Genomic DNA, 24,949 nt, shown 5'->3' with positions numbered 1-24,949 from the left:
AACTTACCATTATAATGTGAAACGTAATTTTGTCGTATGTACACTAGTTCACTGAAACAAACTATATCATATAAAACCTGACTCTTGCAGTCGTATTCATTTTTATCACAAACACTGTTAGTTTTATACCCTCTCACCAGATCTGCTCGGCTTATTACACTCTCAACTCTGTTATATAACTCTAAACAAAATAGTTTAGTTGGAGAAAAAAATATTAACCCAACAATTTGAACACTAAATTCAACCCGTAAGTTAAACTGACAAATTTTCTCAATACCACATCATATCTGACTTGGAAAACCCAAACTACAACTTTACGATTAATTGACTAAGCCTAAATGTTTGGGAAACTGAGGCTGTAACTTAAAATGGTTGCTCAGAAACATTAAAAAAATATATTTTAAATATCAATTTCTCCTGTTACTTCTCGCAATTTATCTTGTATATCCGTACGACGGTTTCTCAGAGCCTGTTTCTAAAGTATGACAAACAAATTTCATCAGATGACGTAATCAGTATGGCGTTTTATGAAATAATACGAATAATCGTTTCGTTCTCCAGCTGCTGAAGGTATGCAACGGTTTAACTGGAGCTATGAATGGAAGCCTTACCTTGTTGAACCTCGTCATATTTACCCTCGTTTAGAGAAAGACGTTCTTCTTGATTAGGTTGCATGCTGTAATGTTGCCTGGAATTTGTGGATGACTTTTATTAATGACCAGTATATTCGTGGATTTTCTCATGTTAAAAGACGCTAAAGTTTGCTTAATAGAGCTGAGATATGACTTTTTAAAGGTCTCGTTCTGGCTGGTCCTGGTGGCTCAAATTGATCCATCCTTTTTTTTCTTCAGTGTCAATAAATACAAAGAGTATCCCGTCTTGGAATTCTAAAACTTAGATCTGAAAATATCTTTATGATCAAAATGGACGAATATTATTCCTTGGAAATATCTGCTATGTATCTCTTGTCAAAGCAATAAATTTTCTAAGGCATCATGGTAACTTCGAAACGTTAAATAATGTCATGTTGTAGGTTCGATGCGTTCAGTTTCACTGTGACTTTGTATCGGCAGTGTCATCTGATTTGCTTATTTGCATCTGAAAAATTATTTTAGCATATAACTGTATAACTGTTTCAGCTGTGAATATAATAAATGTCTTTATATCCATAGCTGAATATAATGGCATACATGCCGTTAGGTAGAAATGCCATTTTCAAACCATTTCTAAGCTATCATGTCTATATAAATGTACTTTAGCCACAAGCATACTAAGAGTAACACTAATCACTAGTATTTCCCTGAGGGTCATGCAACAAAGTGTCAACCAAAAATGCCTACACATCATAGTAAGTTGTTTCCCGTTACTCCAAACTGGTCATGACATTTAGATATAATAATATCATAGGATGTTAGTTTATAGTGCACATTATGAGTGTTAGCTCGAGAAAGACGCTGTCATGAACTTTGAAGATCTACACAAGTAATTAAATAAGTTATTTGTACAAAGGTAAGTTGAAGTTTGAAACTTTAGTAATATTATTTACAAAGGATGTAGATATATGCATTTTTAAATCCACCATAATCTTACAAGCTTTAATATAAACACGGATCGTGCTAATTTATCTTAACAAATTTTATTGTCATTGTTCGAGTAAATATCTCACATTAATAAAGAGATTTCCAATATAATGTTTTCATTTACGTGTTGAATAAAAATGTTGACATACAAGCGAAAGTACTACCTACCTAGCGCCATCTACTATTTGAAATGTAAATTTCCTTTTTGTGCAAAAATAATTCGCAAATAAATACGTTTTTTTACGTATTTATAATGAAAGTGTACTTAATTTAAGATCAGATTCGAGGTTTCATATTTAAATGCAACCTTGCCTTATATATAACTTACAAGAAGCAGCAAAGACAAGTCGTTTTTGTAATGCTTCAGAGAGAAATTGAGCAAACGCCTGTACACCCAGTAGTCACGGAGAGGTTCGATTTTTCTTTAACGGAAACGAGGTGTTATTTTTAGTTTAACAACTATCGTAAAACGCTCAATTGAAACTGCAATTACATTGCTTTTAATAATAGCAAAAAACTAACTTGAAATTTTTTAATATTTTTTTATATTTTATGAATCTGGTTATCATAAACATATCGCATTTTATACCCGTGTCTGAAAATATTGACTTTTATTATCAAAACATCGCTATAACACTTTCTGTTCGTATCCATTGATTTTATTTGCTAATAAATCTTTTACGTTTTATTTTGGCCCGGCATGGCCAAGCGTGTTAAGGCGTTCGACTCCCGGTCGCACCAAACATGCTCGCCCTTTCAGCCGTGAGGGCGTTATAATAATACGGTCAATCCCACTATTCGTTGGTAAAAGAGTAGCCCATGAGTTGGCGGTCGGTGGTGATGACTAGCTGCCTTCCCTCTAGTCTTACACTGCTAAATTAGGGACGGCTAGCACAGATAGCCCTCGAGTAGCTTTGCACCTAATTCAAAACAAAAACAAACAAACGTTTTATTTTCATGAAGCTAACATGTCACACACATTTTTTTTAAAGAACAGTTTAATATTTTAATTTATTAATGTAAAACTTGGGAATTGTTGTATTGCAACAAAAGCAAAAACTATTAAACAAGTCTCGCTGAGGATGGAATTACAGTGCATTTAAGTATCCATTGTATGTTTAAAAGTTCATACTCTTAAGATTAAACTTTGTGAGGTATTATTGGATTTATAGACGAAAACATCGTTAAAAAGCGGGGGTACCCTACTGTTGAAACAAAGCATTCTTAACTTTATAGGTATAATCGTATGGTTTGAATTTAACGCAAGGTTGTTAGAGAGGGATATATGCACCAACATTCAATAATTTAAAACAGGCTAGTGTGAAGGCTGCTAGTCAACACCACTCACCGCCAACTCTTCTTACCATACTGAGATTGATCGTAACACTGTAGCGCCGTAATATGATCGGTGTGATGATGTTTCGAACCCTCGACCTTCGTACTGTGAGTCGAGTAGCTTGATCATCAGTCCATGCCGGACTGGACATGTATGACAAGTACATTAAATTAGCTACAGGTTAATTTTAGTCTCACTCTGGGTACATGGCTTACTCTGATTGGAATTTAAAATTAGTATGTATATAAAACTATATAACTATTAGTTACATAATTAAGTAGGTAAATTAAAAACAACAATATTACAACTGATAAGACAGCACGATAAAGCGGTCTTTACGTTTCAACACTGATGATTGAAGTGTGTCAATTGTATAAGTATTTTGGCTCCGATCTATACATGTAACTATCTTGTAATCCTCCAGGAAAAGCTCCAACTTCAAGAGGTTCTTCAGTGTTGAATAGCACCTGCTAGATGATGACGTCATAAGCAGCACAGTCCATTCCAGGCTGTGGTCTATTTTCAATACCTGAAGATTCCATGGACGAGTCAAAAAACACTTTTCGAAAAGTGACCAGTGACGTAGGGCAGGCACAACCGCAAGGGGAGATGGACGCATTGCTTCTAGGAAGGACAAGGGTCAGTGCCACTGAATATTAAATTTATTGTGTTTGAAATATGGTTTCTAAACAATTGAAGTAACTCAAAATGAACAGATAAGTGGTATGTTTATTCGATATGAAAGTGTCTCTAAGGTATTGAATTTTATACAAAACACATAGAGGAAGATTAATCAACCTTAACAGAAGAGTATGGATAACAAATAAGATTTGCCAGCTTGACAAGGCCTAGACTATCTAATAATAAGGCCTTTTTGACACCAAACAACACCTCTCACACACCAAATAATAATTTGATGCCAAATGATAGGGCTTCCTTAACACCTAATAATAATGTTTTTAACACAAAATAAAGTATTTTTGATACCTGATAAATTATTTTGTCAACAAATAATAAGGCCTTTTTTAGGGTTAGTTACAAGGTTTAGCTCGTAAGATTAATCTCCATTTTTTAATAGAAAATAAATGTTACTTGAATTATATTTAGTCAGTTTACCCTCAACACTATCTTATATTTTAACAGAAAGAAAAAGTTCAAATTAGCAAACACTTTGGTACTGATTATAAGGTATTTCAAGAATGGAACTTAGAAATAGAAGTTAGAGATTGAAAATCGTTAAAAGAAAAAATGTGATCGTCTTAAAAATAATGTATCGCTTAAGAGTGAAAAGCGATCAAAGTGAGTAACAACAAACCTAGATACATAATGACGAAGGAGCCATTTGATTATTTCACATGTTGAAGAAAGTGCATTCTGTTCATCCTATAACCTCAGTTTTAGACGTGAACATTTTTTCTTTGAATTTCTCTTTTCTAAAGAATTTTTAATATTTGCACGGTGAAGATTACTGCATGATTTGGAAACGGATTTAAAATAAAATTATTGTTTGTAGCATAATTCAGGATATTTAATTATCTTAAAAACTTGTAAATTCAACAGATATTATTTTAAACTTAAAAAAAAAGTTACATGTTCCTGATTATTAAACTTCTAATCATATCCGAGCACGCACAGATGTACATTGGTTAACTAGAAATGTCCGAATGTTCTATATGTGAGAAGGAAACATCCATTCAAAACAAGTAATTATAATGCAATGTAAGTTTACAAAAACAAAATCAGCTTTATGTCATGTATTATTCTAAGCCTAAGGTTACTTTATATTCAATATTTAAAACGCAAACAGATATATTCAATTTATATTTCTACGGTTCTCTGAATGTAAATTTTCATGACAAGTTAAATACTGCTTTTGTCTCAACAGAAACAAACAACGGATAAATAATATGTTATTTTAAAACGAAACCTCGCCATCAATATTGAACGGTTGGTAACATTTTCAAAGCTATATCTATAATCATGGACAGGTTATATTTTAACCTCTCTTCCAATGGTCCCCAACCGCAGGTAAATTTTTCACATATCCTTCCGATGGTACTTTGGATCTTCAATATATTTTTTCACATACCCTTTTGATTTTTTGGATTGTCAGTAAATTCTTTATACATATTTTTCTAATGGTCCTACATTGTCAAAAACGATAAAACAAATTATCTCTATGGTTTGTATAACCAGCAAAGTATATTTACTTATGTTGTATATATATATATCACTTGATCAAAACTCACAAAAAGATCTACTGTACCAGATGTGTTGCTTTATATGTGTCTACCTAGGCCTAATACCATAAACTTTGCATATTTCACAAATATGTAAAGAAGAAATTTAAGCGTTTTTAGTATATAAAATAGAAATATAATAGAATTTTTCACCATAGTCTACAAGACGGAAAAACAGACACATGTGGAGTGAAAGAAGGTATCATGTGATTTAATTTATAGTTGAAGCATTGCTGTAAAGCCTATATAAATCACAACGAAGCTTTTGTGTTTCTCGTGTAAAACCTTAAAAGTGTTAAGAAATATATAGTAGTCGATTTAACAACAAAAGTTTCATCGTAGAAGCTCTGTCGTAGGCGCTGCTTGGAAATATTTGTAGATTCTAAAGTGGAAAATAATGGAAAAGTGTAAGTAAAAGCTTCACTGCAGGGCCAAAATTTCAAAAAATAAAATATTTCCTTCGTGTAAAAACCAACAACATTATCTGACAGACAAAACAGAAGCTTCTACAAAAAACTTTATCAAGCAACGAACACTTAACTTCAGTTTATTTAGTTAACTTATTCTTCTCTCCTATTGGCTCATCCCGGCGTGACGTAAAACTACTGGACATAACCGGCACTCGATACCTATTGTTTACCGGGATTTGCCTCAATCTCTAAAAGCAAGCTTGGTTCTGCAGTCGTAATAAAGCGATGAAAACTCTTAATGTATTTAACATTACAGATCTGTTATACAAACATAACATTAATGTTACCAGTAGCCAGGTCTGTTACACTAACATAATATTAATGTTACCAGTAGCCAGGTCTGTTACACTAACATAACATTAATGTTACCTATAGCAAGGTCTGTTACACTAACATAACATTAATGTTACCAGTAGCAAGGTCTGTTACACTAACATAACATTAATGTTACCTATAGCAAGGTCTGTTACACTAACTTAACATTAATGTTACCAGTAGCCAGGTCTGTTACACTAACATAACATTAATATTACCTATAGCAAGGTCTGTTACACTAACATAACATTAATGTTACCTATAGCAAGGTCTGTTACACTAACATAACATTAATGTTACCAGTAGCCAGATCTGTTACACTAACATAACATTAATGTTACCAGTAGCCAGGCATGTTACACTAACATAACATTAATATTACCTATAGCAAGGTCTGTTACACTAACATAACATTAATGTTACCAGTAGCCAGGTCTGTTACACTAACATAACATTAATATTACCTATAGCAAGGTCTGTTACACTAACATAACATTAATGTTACCTATAGCAAGGTCTGTTACACTAACATAACATTAATGTTACCTATAGCAAGGTCTGTTACACTAACATAACATTAATGTTACCAGTAGCCAGGCATGTTACACTAACATAACATGAATGTTACCAGTAGCCAGATCTGTTACACTAACATAACATTAATGTTACCAGTAGCCAGGCATGTTACACTAACATAACATGAATGTTACCTATAGCAAGGTCTGTTACACTAACATAACATTAATGTTACCAGTAGCCAGGCATGTTACACTAACATAACATGAATGTTACCTATAGCAAGGTCTGTTACACTAACATAACATTAATGTTACCAGTAGCCAGGCATGTTACACTAACATAACATTAATGTTACCTATAGCAAGGTCTGTTACACTAACATAACATGAATGTTACCAGTAGCCAGATCTGTTACACTAACATAACATTAATATTACCTATAGCAAGGTCTGTTACACTAACATAACATTAATGTTACCAGTAGCCAGGTCTGTTACACTAACATAAAATTAATGTTACCTATAGCAAGGTCTGTTACACTAACATAACATTAATGTTACCTATAGCAAGGTCTGTTACACTAACATAACATTAATGTTACCAGTGGCAAAGTCTGTTACACTAACATAACATTAATGTTACCAGTAGCCAGGCATGTTACACTAACATAACATGAATGTTACCTATAGCAAGGTCAGTTACACTAACATAACATTAATGTTACCAGTAGCCAGGCATGTTACACTAACATAACATTAATGTTACCTATAGCAAGGTCTGTTACACTAACATAACATGAATGTTACCAGTAGCCAGATCTGTTACACTAACATAACATTAATATTACCTATAGCAAGGTCTGTTACACTAACATAACATTAATGTTACCAGTAGCCAGGTCTGTTACACTAACATAAAATTAATGTTACCTATAGCAAGGTCTGTTACACTAACATAACATTAATGTTACCTATAGCAAGGTCTGTTACACTAACATAACATTAATGTTACCAGTAGCAAGGTCTGTTACACTAACATAACATTAATGTTACCAGTAGCAAGGTCTGTTACACTAACATAACATTAATGTTACCTATAGCAAGGTCTGTTACACTAACTTAACATTAATGTTACCAGTAGCCAGGTCTGTTACACTAACATAACATTAATATTACCTATAGCAAGGTCTGTTACACTAACATAACATTAATGTTACCTATAGCAAGGTCTGTTACACTAACATAACATTAATGTTACCAGTGGCAAAGTCTGTTACACTAACATAACATTAATGTTACCAGTAGCCAGGCATGTTACACTAACATAACATTAATGTTACCTATAGCAAGGTCTGTTACACTAACATAACATGAATGTTACCAGTAGCCAGATCTGTTACACTAACATAACATTAATATTACCTATAAAGCAAGGTCTGTTACACTAACATAACATTAATGTTACCAGTAGCCAGGTCTGTTACACTAACATAAAATTAATGTTACCTATAGCAAGGTCTGTTACACTAACATAACATTAATGTTACCTATAGCAAGGTCTGTTACACTAACATAACATTAATGTTACCAGTAGCCAGGCATGTTACACTAACATAACATGAATGTTACCTATAGCAAGGTCTGTTACACTAACATAACATTAATGTTACCAGTAGCCAGGCATGTTACACTAACATAACATTAATGTTACCTATAGCAAGGTCTGTTACACTAACATAACATGAATGTTACCAGTAGCCAGATCTGTTACACTAACATAACATTAATATTACCTATAGCAAGGTCTGTTACACTAACATAACATTAATGTTACCAGTAGCCAGGTCTGTTACACTAACATAAAATTAATGTTACCTATAGCAAGGTCTGTTACACTAACATAACATTAATGTTACCTATAGCAAGGTCTGTTACACTAACATAACATTAATGTTACCAGTGGCAAAGTCTGTTACACTAACATAACATTAATGTTACCAGTAGCCAGGTCTGTTACACTAACATAACATTAATATTACCTATAGCAAGGTCTGTTACACTAACATAACATTAATGTTACCTATAGCAAGGTCTGTTACACTAACATAACATTAATGTTACCAGTAGCCAGGCATGTTACACTAACATAACATGAATGTTACCTATAGCAAGGTCTGTTACACTAACATAACATTAATGTTACCTATAGCAAGGTCTGTTACACTAACATAACATTAATGTTACCTATAGCAAGGTCTGTTACACTAACATAACATGAATGTTACCAGTAGCCAGATCTGTTACACTAACATAACATTAATATTACCTATAGCAAAGTCTGTTACACTAATATAACATTAATGTTACCAGTAGCAAGGTCTGTTACAGTAACATAACATAATGTTACCAGTAGCCAGATCTGTTACACTAACATAACATTAATGTTACCAGTAGCAAGGTCTGTTACAGTAACATAACATTAATGTTACCAGTGGACAGGTCTATTACACTAACATAACATTGGTGTTACCAGTGGTCAGATCTGTTACACTAACAAAGCACTATTGTTGTTTGTGGTTGTATCTGTTACATTAACATAATTCTATTAATTGTTTGTTAAATATACGCTAGTTATACAAAATGAATATATTATTGATATTACATTATATATATCAGTGTCTATGTAATATTTCTTGCCAATGATTTTTGTAATACTGCTAAAAAGATGCCTTCCTCATTTAGCCACTAATGCAGTCTTCTTCTAATGAATTATTTAACCACTAATGCAGTCTTCTTCTGATGAATTATTTAGCCACTAATGCAATCTTCTTCTAATGAATTATTTAGCCACCAATGCAGTCTTCTTCTAATGAATTATTTAACCACTAATGCAGTCTTCTTCTGATGAATTATTTAGCCACTAATGCAATCTTCTTCTAATGAATTATTTAGCCACCAATGCAGTCTTCTTCTAATGAATTATTTAGCCACTAATGCACTCTTCTTCTAATGAATTATTTAGCTAGTAATGCAGTCTTCTTCTAATGAATTATTTAGCCACTAATGCAGTCTTCTTCTAATGAATTATTTAGCCACTAATGCACTCTTCTTCTAATGAATTATTTAGCCACTAATGCGGTCTTCTTCTAATGAATTATTTAGCTAGTAATGCAGTCTTCTTCTAATGAATTATTTAGCCACTAATGCAGTCTTCTTCTAATGAATTATTTAGCCACCAATGCAGTCTTCTTCTAATGAATTATTTAGCCAGTAATACAGTCTTCTGCTAATGAATTATTTAGCCAGTAATGCACTCTTCTTCTAATGAATTATTTAGCCAGTAATACAGTCTTCTTCTAATGAATTATTTAGCCAGTAATGCACTCTTCTTCTAATGAATTATTTAGCCAGTAATGCACTCTTCTTCTAATGAATTATTTAGCCAGTAATACAGTCTTCTTCTAATGAATTATTTAGCCACTAATGCAGTCTTCTTCTAATGAATTATTTAGCCACTAATGCAGTCTTCTTCTAATGAATTATTTAGCTAGTAATGCAGTCTTCTTCTAATGAATTATTTAGCCACCAATGCAGTCTTCTTCTAACGAATTATTTAGCCAGTAATACAGTCTTCTTCTAATGAATTATTTAGCCAGTAATGCACTCTTCTTCTAATGAATTATTTAGCCAGTAATACAGTCTTCTTCTAATGAATTATTTAGCCACTAATGCACTCTTCTTCTAATGAATTATTTAGCCAGTAATGCACTCTTCTTCTAATGAATTATTTAGCTAGTAATACAGTCTTCTTCTAATGAATTATTTAGCCAGTAATGCAGTCTTTTTCTAATGAATTATTTAGCCAGTAATACAGTCTTCTTCTAATGAATTATTTAGCCACTAATGCAGTCTTCTTCTAATGAATTATTTAGCCAGTAATACAGTCTTCTTCTAATGAATTATTTAGCCAGTAATACAGTCTTCTTCTAATGAATTATTTAGCCAGTAATACAGTCTTCTTCTAATGAATTATTTAGCCAGTAATGCACTCTTCTTCTAATGAATTATTTAGCCACTAATGCAGTCTTCTTCTAATGAATTATTTAGCCATTAATGCAGTCTTCTTCTAATGAATTATTTAGCCACTAATGCAGTCTTCTTCTAATGAATTATTTAGCCACCAATGCAGTCTTCTTCTAACGAATTATTTAGCCAGTAATACAGTCTTCTTCTAATGAATTATTTAGCCAGTAATGCACTCTTCTTCTAATGAATTATTTAGCCAGTAATACAGTCTTCTTCTAATGAATTATTTAGCCAGTAATGCACTCTTCTTCTAATGAATTATTTAGCCAGTAATGCACTCTTCTTCTAATGAATTATTTAGCCAGTAATACAGTCTTCTTCTAATGAATTATTTAGCCAGTAATGCAGTCTTTTTCTAATGAATTATTTAGCCAGTAATACAGTCTTCTTCTAATGAATTATTTAGCCACTAATGCAGTCTTCTTCTAATGAATTATTTAGCCAGTAATACAGTCTTCTTCTAATGAATTATTTAGCCAGTAATACAGTCTTCTTCTAATGAATTATTTAGCCAGTAATGCACTCTTCTTCTAATGAATTATTTAGCCACTAATGCAGTCTTCTTCTAATGAATTATTTAGCCAGTAATGCAGTCTTCTTCTAATGAATTATTTAGCCACTAATGCACTCTTCTTCTAATGAATTATTTAGCCACCAATGCAGTCTTCGTCTAATGAATAATTTAGTTACTAATGTAGTCATCTCCTTGTGACTCTGTTGTTCACCACACAATCAGGATCCAAACCAAGACTTCATTTAGTCACGAATGTAGTCATCTTCGAATGGCTTTATTGTTCGGAAGCTATTATTTACTTAGTTGGACATTGGAAGCTACACCTCTCAATAGTTGATAGTCTCTTATTAAAACATCTACTCATTAATTCTACTGTGAAATTTGCTGGCAAACTATACTGTAAAAATAGAATTTAACCAGAATGATTGAAACGTTGGATTCTTTTCTTGCCTTCTCATATGTTTTTAATTATTATTCATCAGTTATTATTATTACTTGTATTGGAAGAGTTTAACTCTTTGCTAGTCGATGACATTCGCATTTGCATCGTTTGGAACTATGTTTGTCTACAAAACCGAGGATTAATACGTGTACTTTCTTGAAGGCACATCTAAATCTTCCACATTTAAAACTGGGTCTTGTTCTCAATGATATATGTTACTTATCTCATTGGCATATTTAAAGCTTTAGTAGATGGAACTGCACTGGAAGGCAAAAGATATTTTGTCAATGAATCTTAGAGATGGAAGACATAGAAGATATGAAAACTAATAGACTGCAACTGCCTGTTGAGAGAAAAGGAAGCCATAAAAGTTTTTCAACAGACGAGAGATAGACCTAAAAGTTATTGTTTTATAAGCTTGTTAACTATTAGATCTAGGCCTAAAAGTATTAGCCTTAAATTCATTATCACACCGCAGGTCTTCTTTGTGTTTACTGCAATGGGTAGTAAAAGATTATGCTAGAACGTAGTGATTCTGATATAATTTGACATTTCTTTATTTTTTTTACAGCGACTATTTCTTGTGAATATTTTCTCATTTCGAGCACTTTATACTTCATATACACCATATATTTATTTTTTCCGTGCTTTTCAAGTAACAAATTTGACGAAAATACATTCTGAGAGAAGGCTTAATGGAAAGACTGGAAAACTACATAAATATATACTTTCCAAAGTGTAGAATAATTTTGGAAAGTTTTTATTACTGCAGCATATGAGCGTAAAGACGATTGGTATGCTCTGAGCGACTCCTTCTTCTATTGATAAAAGGTGTTCTATTTTAAATATTAAAGCACGTGCAATATCATGAGTCATGTATACACGCAAAAACATGGCCGGCATGGCCAAGCGCGTTAAGTCGTGCGAGTCGTAATCTGAGGGTCGCGGGTTCGCATCCCCGTCGCGCCAAACATGCTTGGCCTTTCAGCCGTGGGGGCGTTATAATGTGACGGTCAATCCCACTATTCGTTGGTAAAAGAGTAGCCCAAGAGTTGGCGGTGGATGGTGATGACTAGCTGCCTTCCCTCTCGTCTTACACTGCTAAATTAGGGACGGCTAGCACAGATAGCCCTCGAGTAGCTTTGTGAGAAATTCAAAAACAAACAAACTAACACAAAACCATATATTTGAGAAGTAAGTTATTAAGGAACTTACGTAAAAGGTTATTTTACCAACATTTTATTCAAGTGCTGCCATCTATTGACTTTTGTAGTATTGATATAAATATATATAAAAGTGAAACACTTATGTTAATACGTTTTGGATATCTAAAGTTTTAAATGTGATACCATTACAATTTACCAGGAAGAACAAAATCCAAGTTTGTTTATTATTAGCAAGATTCACATTATTTTTTTCTCAAGTGGTTTATTGTTAAAAAGTCTCATGTTATTACTTCCTCTGGCTGTTTATTGGTAACAAGTATCATGTTATTATTTCCTCTGGTTGATCATTGTTAACAAGGTTCATATTACTTCTTCCCTTTCTTAACCTGAAGAAAACCTTGGAAGGTCGGAACGTTTTTCTCTGCTTATCAGTAAAAGTGTTAATATTCATACCAGCAGTTCTCAGATACATTTTTATTTCAAGTTGGTTTCTTGTTATCAAGAAGTTTCATGTTATATCTTCCTCTGGTTTCTTGTTATCAAGAATTTTCATGTTATATCTTCCTCTGGTTTCTTGTTATCAAGACGTTTCATGTTATTTCTTCCTCTGGTTGCTTATTGTTAACAAGGTTCATGTTATTTCTTCCTCTGATTGTTTATTGTTAACAAGGTTCATGTTATTTCTTCCTCTGATTGTTTATTGTTAACAAGGTTCATGTTATTTCTTTCTCTGATTGTTTATTGTTAACAAGATTCATGCTATTTCTTCCTCTGGTTGCTTATTGTTAACAAGATTTATGTTATTTCTTCCTCTGGTTGCTTATTGTTAACAAGGTTCATGTTATTTCTTCCTCTGATTGTTTATTATTAACAAGGTTGATTTTATCACTTTTTCTGGTTGTTTAATGCTAAAAACTTTCATATTGTTTCCCTTTCTGGTTGTTTATTGTTAAAAAGGTTCTTATTATTTCTTCCTCTGATTGTTTATTGTTAACAAGGTTCGTGTTATTTCTTCCTCTGATTGTTTATTGTTAACAAGATTCATGTTATTTCTTCCTCTGGTTGCTTATTGTTAATAAGATTCATATTATTTCTTCCTCTGGTTGCTTATTGTTAACAAGGTTCATGCTATTTCTTCCTCTGATTGTTTATTGTTAACAAAATTCATGTTATTTCTTTCTCTGATTGTTTATTGTTAACAAGATTCATGTTATTTCTTTCTCTGATTGTTTATTGTTAACAAGATTCATGCTATTTCTTCCTCTGGTTGCTTATTGTTAACAAGTTCATATTATTTCTTCCTCTGATTGTTTATTGTTAACAAAATTCATGTTATTTCTTCCTCTGGTTGCTTATTGTTAACAAGGTTCATGTTATTTCTTCCCCTGATTGCTTATTGTTAATAAGGTTCATATTGTTTCCCTTTCTGGTTGTTTATTGTTAAAAAGGTTCTTATTATTTCTTCCTCTGATTGTTTATTGTTAACAAGATTCATGTTATTTCTTCCTCTGGTTGCTTATTGTTAACAAGGTTCATGTTATTTCTATCTCTGATTGTTTATTGTTAACAAAATTCATGTTATTTCTTCCTCTGGTTGCTTATTGTTAACAAGATTCATGTTATTTCTTCCTCTGATTGCTTATTGTTAATAAGGTTCATATTGTTTCCCTTTCTGGTTGTTTATTGTTAAAAGGTTCTTATTATTTCTTCCTCTGATTGTTTATTGTTAACAAGATTCATGTTATTTCTTCCTCTGGTTGCTTATTGTTAACAAGGTTCATGTTATTTTTCCTATGATTGTTTATTGTTAACAAGGTTCATGTAATTTCTTCCTATGATTGTTTATTGTTAACAAAATTCATGTTATTTCTTTCTCTGATTGTTTATTGTTAACAAGATTCATGCTATTTCTTCCTCTGGTTGCTTATTGTTAACAAGGTTCATGTTATTTTTTCCTCTGATTGCTTATTGTTAATAAGGTTCATATTATTTCTTCCTCTGGTTGCTTATTGTTAGCAAGATTCATGTTATTTCTTTCTCTGATTGTTTATTGTTAACAAGATTCATGTTATTTCTTTCTCTGATATTTTTTGTTAATAAGGTTTATATTACTTTCTCATCTGTTTATTTATTGTTAACAAAATTCATGTTATTTCCTTTTGTTTATTTGGTATTATGAAGTTTCATACTATTTATTCCTGTTTGCTTGTTATTAGCATGATTAATATTATTTCTTTCTCTATTTTATCAAGGGGTAGCAATAGCTACCTATTGTTAATATCACCCTAATATAACTAATATCAGTAGCAATATCACCCTAACCACCTGGCCGTACAGGGCCTTTCAGTTTTCACCAGGCCCGGTATGGCCAGGTGGTTAAAGAACTCGACTCGTAATCCGAGGGGCGCGTATTCGAATCCCCGTCACAACAAAACATGCTCACCCTTTCAGCCGTGGGGCGTTAAAATGTGACGGTTAATCCCACTATTCGTTGGTAAAAGCGTAGCCCAAGAGTTGGTGGTGAGTGGTGATGAATAGCTGCCTTCCCTCAAGTCTTACATTGCTAAATTAGAGACGGCAAAGCGCAGATAACCCTCGCGTAGCTTTGCGCGAAATTCAAAACAAACAAACAAACCCGTTTTCAATTCATCCAAATTTTTTTTATTAAAGATCCTTTCCAGTGACTCAGCAGTAATTCTGTATTTAGGTTGTATTCATTTCTATGGGGATGTTTTAATACCAATATAGACACCACGGTTTATTAATATATCCAATAACACATAAATTTATAAACAGGTTTAGCTTCTCACTAAAAGTATATTACTTTCTTCTTTCGCTTATCTCGGTTTATTCTTTCTCTCTCACATTTCCCGTTCTAGTTCTTTTCGTTGAACTTCTGTCTTTTATATCCTTTTCGTTTTAATCTTCCAACTAATTTGTATATCAGATTATAAATTTCCTTGTTATGTTCAATCCGCTGAACTTCGAATGACAGCTGCTTACTTCAGACATTTTCTAATGACTTAGAACACTGTAATCCTTTAATTCCTTCACAACTGACCAGAGACTGACCACTTTCTCAAGTTTCTCAAAACCAACTGATGTTCTTTACATTTAACCGCTACATTAAAATTTTATCTTCGATTTCTATCGATATCCTTTGATGGTTTGTTTGTTTTAGAGAAAAGTCACCTTCGCCTATCACCTCTGGTACCACGAGGAGCCAAACTCAGATTTTAATGTTGTAAACTTACCTTTGTCTCATTAACAAAGGTAGAGTTTTAAATTATTGAAATCCTCAAACATTTAACTATTCTTGCGAAGTGTTCATATAAACATATGCATATGTTATATCATCATAAAAAAAACGTTCTATGAAAGTTTTAAAACACAAGCTGCATTAGATGAAAGTTACATGAAGTCAAGGTAAAATAGATAATTATGTTATTTTTACTTGTCCCTAGAGGACGTGAGCTATAGACTAGTTTTATCGCAAATTAGATTTCGGCATGGAATTTTCACCACACCTTTGAAAAATAATATTTAATATATAATAGTGATTATGAAAGCACCAAGCGTATGAACACATACACTCATACATATAAATATATATTCGCACATGGTTTCTATTCTTCCTCTTGGAGCTAAGCGAAAAATTAATACATAGAGTGTAACATTTTTAACAAGTCATTTCGCATTCTCGGAAACTTTCTCAAGTGGAACTAGCACACGTGTTGGGTGAAACCTACGCAACAACAAGTATTTAAAATATTAAACTCACTTTTATCTGACTTGTAATAAGTTTATACGTATATATATATATATATCTACGTGTGTGTGTGTGTTCTATATACACACATAACAAAAATCAATATTAATTAATTAATCGGTAATAATATTAATTACTGATCATTTCATGAACCAAATTTGTCTAATTGAGAATGTGTTTAGCAAAAAAATGTAATCAACATAAATAAATATAGTTCTGTCTGTTGTATGTCCATGTAACTACTTATCTATATAAATATAACACCACTGTCTGTTGTAGGTCCATGTAACTACTTATCTATATAAATATAACACTACTGTCTGTTGTAGGTACATGTAACTACTTATTTATATCAATATAACAATATTGTCTGTTGTATGTTAATGTAAATACTCATCTATACAAATATATCATAAATGTCTATTGTATGTACATGTAACTACTTGTCTATTTAAATATAATAGTACTGTCTGTTCAATATCCATGTAACTACTTATCTTTATAAATATAATAGTAATGTTTTTTTCTAAATCCATGTAACTACTTATTTATATGAATATAACACTACTGTCTGCTGCATGTCCATGCAACAACTTAACTACATAAAGAATATAGTATTGTTTGTTGTATGTCTATGTCACTGGTTACCTCTATAAATATCATAGCATGTCCATATAACTACGTATTTATATAAATATAATAGTACTGTCTGTTGCATGTCCATGTAACTACTTATGTATATAAAATATAAGACATCTATCTGTCTGTTGTATATCCATGTAACTACTTATGTATATAAAATATAAGACATATGTCTGTTGTATATCCATGTAACTACTTATGTATATAAAATATAAGACATCTGTCTGTTGTATATCCATGTAACTACTTATGTATATAAAATATAAGACATCTGTCTGTTGTATATCCATGTAACTACTTATGTATATAAAATGTAAGACATCTGTCTGTTGTATATCCATGTAACTACTTATGTATATAAAATATAAGACATCTGTCTGTTGTATATCCATGTAACTACTTATGTATATAAAATATAAGACATCTGTCTGTTGTATATCCATGTAACTACTTATGTACATAAAATATAAGACATCTGTCTGTTGTATATCCATGTAACTACTTATGTATATAAAATATAAGACATCTGTCTGTTGTATATTCATGTAACTACTTCCTAGGGTGTGCGTGAATCTTCACCAAAACGAGTATGGAGATTCATTAGGTTTAGAGTAGATACATTTTTTTTAGTTTTTGCATTTTTATGGACCTTTACCCTTTTTATCTCATCTCTTGTGGATGAATATTAACGGAATTTGATATGGAGGTCCTTTGGATCCGCGGAGAGATACGAACAAATTTTCAGTTTTGTATTTTTCGTTTTCTAAGACAACTTCGCTCCTCTTGATGGGCCTTCACCAGATTTGACATGAAGGATTGTCCTTGTGGAGGTACGAGCTAATGTACGGTTACATATTTTGTTATTTGCAGTTTTATGGGTGTTTTTTTACTATTACTTGTGAGGGAAGCAAATTGTTTTGTCCTAAAGTAACCTTTCATTAATTATGAATTTACATAACTTCTGTAGAAGGGACGGATACTCCAACTAGTTTTAATTAAACTATTTATTCTCTTAGGGACTATCAGTGCTCTGTTCAATGCTGGTATTGAAACCCGATTTTTAACGTTATAAAACGTGAGACATATCCCAGGATCAGCGGTTGTTATTCCTGTAAGTCAAACATTTGCGATTTATAAATTAAACTTGAATAAATCTTTAACTTCCTATAACACATAAAGTGATATTATTCACAAAACTAAAAAAAAACAAAAAACATTATTAATGATTAAAAAAATCATTGAATTTCTATTTCAGAAATACTAGCTCGAAGTGTTTACCAGTTTTTAAGATAGGAACAGTCTGAAATATCTCGCTTAAGCTGTTATGTAACTTGACATGACGAGGTTAAGGTGTTTGACTCGTAATCCGGTTCGAATCCTCGTCACGCAAAAGATGTTCGCCCTTTCAGCCGTGAGGGCTTTATAATGTACGCTCAATCCCGCTATTCATTGGTAAAAGAGTAGCCCAAGGCTGTGAGTGGTAATGTCAGTTTTTTAACAGCATTATCTGTTGACATGTCATTAAATGTTCTCTGATAACAAAGTTGAACCCTAAATTTGGTATATGCTGTCTTTCCAACAATCTTCTGCGTTTAAAATTATGTTATTCTCACAGTAACATAACATGTTGAAGAAACATGTTCAGCTAAATGATATACATTATAATTTTTGTGACTTGTTTGTTGTTAAGAAAAAAACTTCCCAATACGCCATGTGTGCTGTGCCCACTACGAGTATCAAACCTGGTTCTTAGCCATGTAAGCCTTCACGCTTACCGCTAAATCAATGAATAGCAAACATATATAAATTTATACATAAAACCACACATTAAATATTGTGTGTCGCGCCCGCAACGGTTATCAAAAACAAGTCTTTAGCGTTGTAACCCTTCAGAATTACCGCTCAGAATTTTACCGTTGACGTGGCATGATTTTGTTACCCCATTCTAATCCTTAATTGTAGTCTAGTTCCCCTGTATATATATCTATAATTAAATCTTTATACTAATCCTCACTTGTCGTCTAGTTCCCCTATATATATATCTATAATTAAATCTTTATACTAATCCTCACTTGTAGTCTAGTTCCCTTATATATATCTATAATTAAATCTTTATACTAATCCTCACTTGTCGTCTAGTTCCCCTAGATATATCTATACTGAAATCTTTATACTAATCCTCACTTGTAGTCTAGTTTTTCTATATATATCTATAATTAAATCTTTATACTAATCCTCACTTGTCGTCTAGTTCCCCTATATATAAATCTATAATTAAATCTTTATACTAATCTTTACTTGTAGTCTAGTTCCCCTACATATATCTATAATGAAATCTTTATACTAATCCTCACTTGTAGTCTAGTTCCCTATATATATATCTATAATTAAATATTTATACTAATCCTTACTTGTAGTCTAGTTCCCTATATATATATCTATAATTAAATCTTTATACTAATCCTCACTTGTTGTCTGGTTCCCCTATATATATCTATTATTAAATCTTTATACTAATCCTCACTTGTAGTCTAGTTCCCCTATATATATCTATAATTAAATCTTTATACTAATCCTTACTTGTAGTTTAGTTCCCCTATATACATCTATAATTAAATCTTTATACTAATCCTCACTTGTAGTCTGGTTCCCCTATATATATCTATAATGAAATCTTTATACTAATCCTCACTTGTAGTCTAGTTCCCCTATATATATCTATAATTAAATCTTTATACTAATCCTCACTTGTCATCTAGTTCCCCTATATATATATCTATAATTAAATATTTATACTAATCCTTACTTGTAGTCTAGTTCCCCTATATATATATCTATAATTAAATCTTTATACTAATCCTCACTTGTAGTCTAGTTCCCCTATATATATCTATAATTAAATCTTTATACTAATCCTTACTTGTAGTTTAGTTCCCCTATATACATCTATAATTAAATCTTTATACTAATCCTCACTTGTCGTCTAGTTCCTTTATATATATATCTATAATTAAATCTTTATACTAATCTTTACTTGTAGTCTAGTTCCCCTACATATATCTATAATGAAATCTTTATACTAATCCTCACTGGTCGTCTAGTTCCCCTATATATATCTACGATTACATCCTTATACTAATCCTCACTTGTAGTCCTGTTCCCCTATATATATCTATAATTAACTCTTTATACTAATCCTCACTTGTAGTCCAGTTCCCCTATATATATCTATAATTAACTCTTTATACTAATCCTTACTTGTTGTCTAGTTCCTATATATATATCTACGATTAAATCTTTATACTAATCCTTACTTGTAGTTTAGTTCCCCTATATACATCTATAATTAAATCTTTATACTAATCCTCACTTGTCGTCTAGTTCCCCTAGATATATCTATACTGAAATCTTTATACTAATCCTCACTTGTAGTCTAGTTTCCCTATATATATCTATAATTAAATCTTTATACTAATCCTCACTTGTCGTCTAGTTCCCCTATATATATATCTATAATTAAATCTTTATACTAATCTTTACTTGTAGTCTAGTTCCCCTACATATATCTATAATGAAATCTTTATACTAATCCTCACTGGTCATCTAGTTCCCCTATATATATATCTATAATTAAATATTTATACTAATCCTTACTTGTAGTCTAGTTCCCCTATATATATCTATAATTAAATCTTTATACTAATCCTCACTTGTAGTCTAGTTTCCCTATATATATCTATAATTAAATCTTTATACTAATCCTCACTTGTAGTCTAGTTCCCTTATATACATCTATAATTAAATCTTTATACTAATCCTCACTTGTCGTCTAGTTCCCCTATATATATCTATAATTAAATCTTTATATTAATCCTCACTTGTATTCTAGTTCCCATATATATATCTATAATTAAATCTTTATACTAATTATTACTTGTAGTCTAGTTCCCCTATATATATCTACGATTAAATCTTTATACTAATCCTCACTTGTAGTCCAGTTCCCTATATATATCTATAATTAACTCTTTATACTAATCCTCACTGTGGTCCAGTTCCCTATATATATCTATAATTAAATCTTTATACTAATCCTTACTTGTTGTGTAGTTCCCTATATATATCTATAATTAAATCTTTATACTAATCCTTACTTGTAGTTTAGTTCCCTATATATATCTATAATTAAATCTTTATACTAATCCTCACTTGTCGTCTAGTTCCCTATATATATCTATAATGAAATCTTTATACTAATCCTCACTTGTAGTCTAGTTCCCTTATATATATCTATAATTAAATCTTTATACTAATCCTCACTTGTCGTCTAGTTCCCCTATATATATATCTATAATTAAATCTTTATACTAATCTTTACTTGTAGTCTAGTTCCCCTACATATATCTATAATGAAATCTTTATACTAATCCTCACTGGTCATCAAGTTCCCCTATATATATATCTATAATTAAATATTTATACTAATCCTTACTTGTAGTCTAGTTCCCCTATATATATATCTATAATTAAATCTTTATACTAATCCTCACTTGTAGTCTAGTTTCCTATATATATCTATAATTAAATCTTTATACTAATCCTCACTTGTAGTCTAGTTCCCTTATATATATCTATAATTAAATCTTTATACTAATCCTCACTTGTCGTCTAGTTCCCCTATATATATCTATAATGAAATCTTTATACTAATCCTCACTTGTATTCTAGTTCCCCTGTATATATCTATAATTAAATCTTTATACTAATTATTACTTGTAGTCTAGTTCCCCTATATATATCTATAATTAAATCTTTATACTAATCCTCACTTGTAGTCCAGTTCCCCTATATATATCTATAATTAACTCTTTATACTAATCCTCTCTTGTTGTATAGTTCCCCTATATATATCTACGATTAAATCTTTATACTAATCCACACTTGTAGTCCAGTTCCCCTATATATATCTATAATTAAATCTTTATACTAATCCTTACTTGTAGTCTAGTTCCCCTATATATATCTATAATAAAATCTTTATACTAATCCTCACTTGTAGTCTAGTTCCCTATATATATCTATAATTAAATCTTTATACTAATCCTTACTTGTAGTCTAGTTCCCCTATATATATCTATAATTAAATCTTTATACTAATCCTCACTTGTAGTCTAGTTTCCTATATATATCTATAATTAAATCTTTATACTAATCCTCACTTGTAGTCTAGTTCCTTATATACATCTATAATTAAATCTTTATACTAATCCTCACTTGTCGTCTAGTTCCCCTATATATATTTATAATCAAATCTTTATATTAATCCTCACTTGTATTCTAGTTCCCCTATATATATCTATAATTAAATCTTTATACTAATTATTACTTGTAGTCTGGTTCCCCTATATATATCTATAATTAACTCTTTATACTAATCCTCACTTGTAGTCCAGTTCCCTATATATATCTATAATTAAATCTTTATACTAATCCTCACTTGTAGTCCAGTTCCCTATATATATCTATAATTAACTCTTTATACTAATCCTTACTTGTTGTGTAGTTCCCCTATATATATCTACGATTAAATCTTTATACTAATCCTCTCTTGTTGTATAGTTCCCCTATATATATCTACGATTAAATCTTTATACTAATCCACACTTGTAGTCTAGTTCCCCTATATATATCTATAATTAAATCTTTATACTAATCCTTACTTGTAGTCTGGTTCCCTATATATATCTATAATTAAATCTTTTTACTAATCCTCACTTGTAGTCTAGTTCCCCTATATATATCTATAATTAAATCTTTTACTAATCCTTACTTGTAGTCTGGTTCCCTATATATATCTATAATTAAATCTTTATACTAATCCTCACTTGTAGTCTAGTTCCCCTATATATATCTATAATTAAATCTTTATACTAATCCTCACTTGTAGTCTGGTTCCCTATATATATCTATAATTAAATCTTTATACTAATCCTTACTTGTAGTCTGGTTCCCTATATATATCTATAATAAAATCTTTATACTAATCCTCACTTGTAGTCTAGTTCCCCTATATATATCTATAATTAAATCTTTATACTAATCCTTACTTGTAGTCTAGTTCCCCTATATATATCTATAATTAAATCTTTATACTAATCCTCACTTGTAGTCTAGTTCCCCTATATATATCTATAATTAAATCTTTATACTAATCCTCACTTGTAGTCTGGTTCCCCCTATATATATCTATAATTAAATCTTTATACTAATCCTCACTTGTAGTCTAGTTCCCTATATATATCTATAATTAAATCTTTATACTAATCCTCACTTGTAGTCTGGTTCCCCTATATATATTTATAATGAAATCTTTATATTAATCCTCACTTGTATTCTAGTTCCCCTATATATACCTATAATAAAATCTTTTTACTAATCCTCACTTGTAGTCTAGTTCCCCTATATATATCTATAATTAAATCTTTATACTAATCCTTACTTGTAGTCTGGTTCCCCTATATATATCTATAATTAAATCTTTATACTAATCCTCACTTGTAGTCTAGTTCCCTATATATATCTATAATTAAATCTTTATACTAATCCTCACTTGTAGTCTGGTTCCCTTATATATATCTATAATTAAATCTTTATACTAATCCTCACTTGTCGTCTGGTTCCTATATATATATCTATAATTAAATCTTTATACTAATCCTCACTTGTAGTCTAGTTCCCTATATATATATCTATAATTAAATCTTTATACTAATCCTCACTTGTAGTCTAGTTCCCTATATATATCTATAATTAAATCTTTATACTAATCCTTACTTGTAGTCTGGTTCCCCTATATATACCTATAATTAAATCTTTATACTAATCCTCACTTGTAGTCTAGTTCCCTATATATATCTATAATTAAATCTTTATACTAATCCTTACTTGTAGTCTGGTTCCTATATATATCTATAATTAAATCTTTATACTAATCCTCACTTGTAGTCTGGTTCCCTATATACATCTATAATTAAATCTTTATACTAATCCTCACTTGTGGTCTGGTTTCCTATATATATCTATAATTAAATCTTTATACTAATCCTCACTTGTAGTCTGGTTCCCTATATATATCTATAATTAAATCTTTATACTAATCCTCACTTGTAGTCTGGTTCCCCTATATATATCTATAATTAAATCTTTATACTAATCCTCACTTGTAGTCTGGTTCCCCTATATATATCTATAATTAAATCTTTATACTAATCCTTACTTGTAGTCTAGTTCCCCTATATATATCTATAATTAAATCTTTATACTAATCCTCACTTGTAGTCTAGTTCCCTATATATATCTATAATTAAATCTTTATACTAATCCTTACTTGTTGTCTAGTTCCCTATATATATCTATAATTAAATCTTTATACTAATCCTCACTTGTAGTCTAGTTCCCTATATATATCTATAATTAAATCTTTATACTAATCCTCACTTGTCGTCTGGTTCCCTATATATATCTATAATTAAATCTTTATACTAATCCTCACTTGTAGTCTGGTTCCCCTATATATATCTATAATTAAATCTTTATACTAATCCTCACTTGTAGTCTAGTTCCCTATATATATCTATAATTAAATCTTTATACTAATCCTCACTTGTCGTCTGGTTCCCTATATATATCTATAATTAAATCTTTATACTAATCCTCACTTGTAGTCTGGTTCCTATATATATCTATAATTAAATCTTTATACTAATCCTTACTTGTAGTCTGGTTCCCTATATATATCTATAATTAAATCTTTATACTAATCCTCACTTGTAGTCTAGTTCCCTATATATATCTATAATTAAATCTTTATA

This window comes from Tachypleus tridentatus, chromosome 7 (assembly GCF_004210375.1).
Source record: "Tachypleus tridentatus isolate NWPU-2018 chromosome 7, ASM421037v1, whole genome shotgun sequence".
Lineage (NCBI taxonomy): Eukaryota > Metazoa > Arthropoda > Merostomata > Xiphosura > Limulidae > Tachypleus > Tachypleus tridentatus.
The sequence above is the reverse complement of the archived record's forward strand: the minus strand, read 5'-3'. Positions refer to the sequence as shown.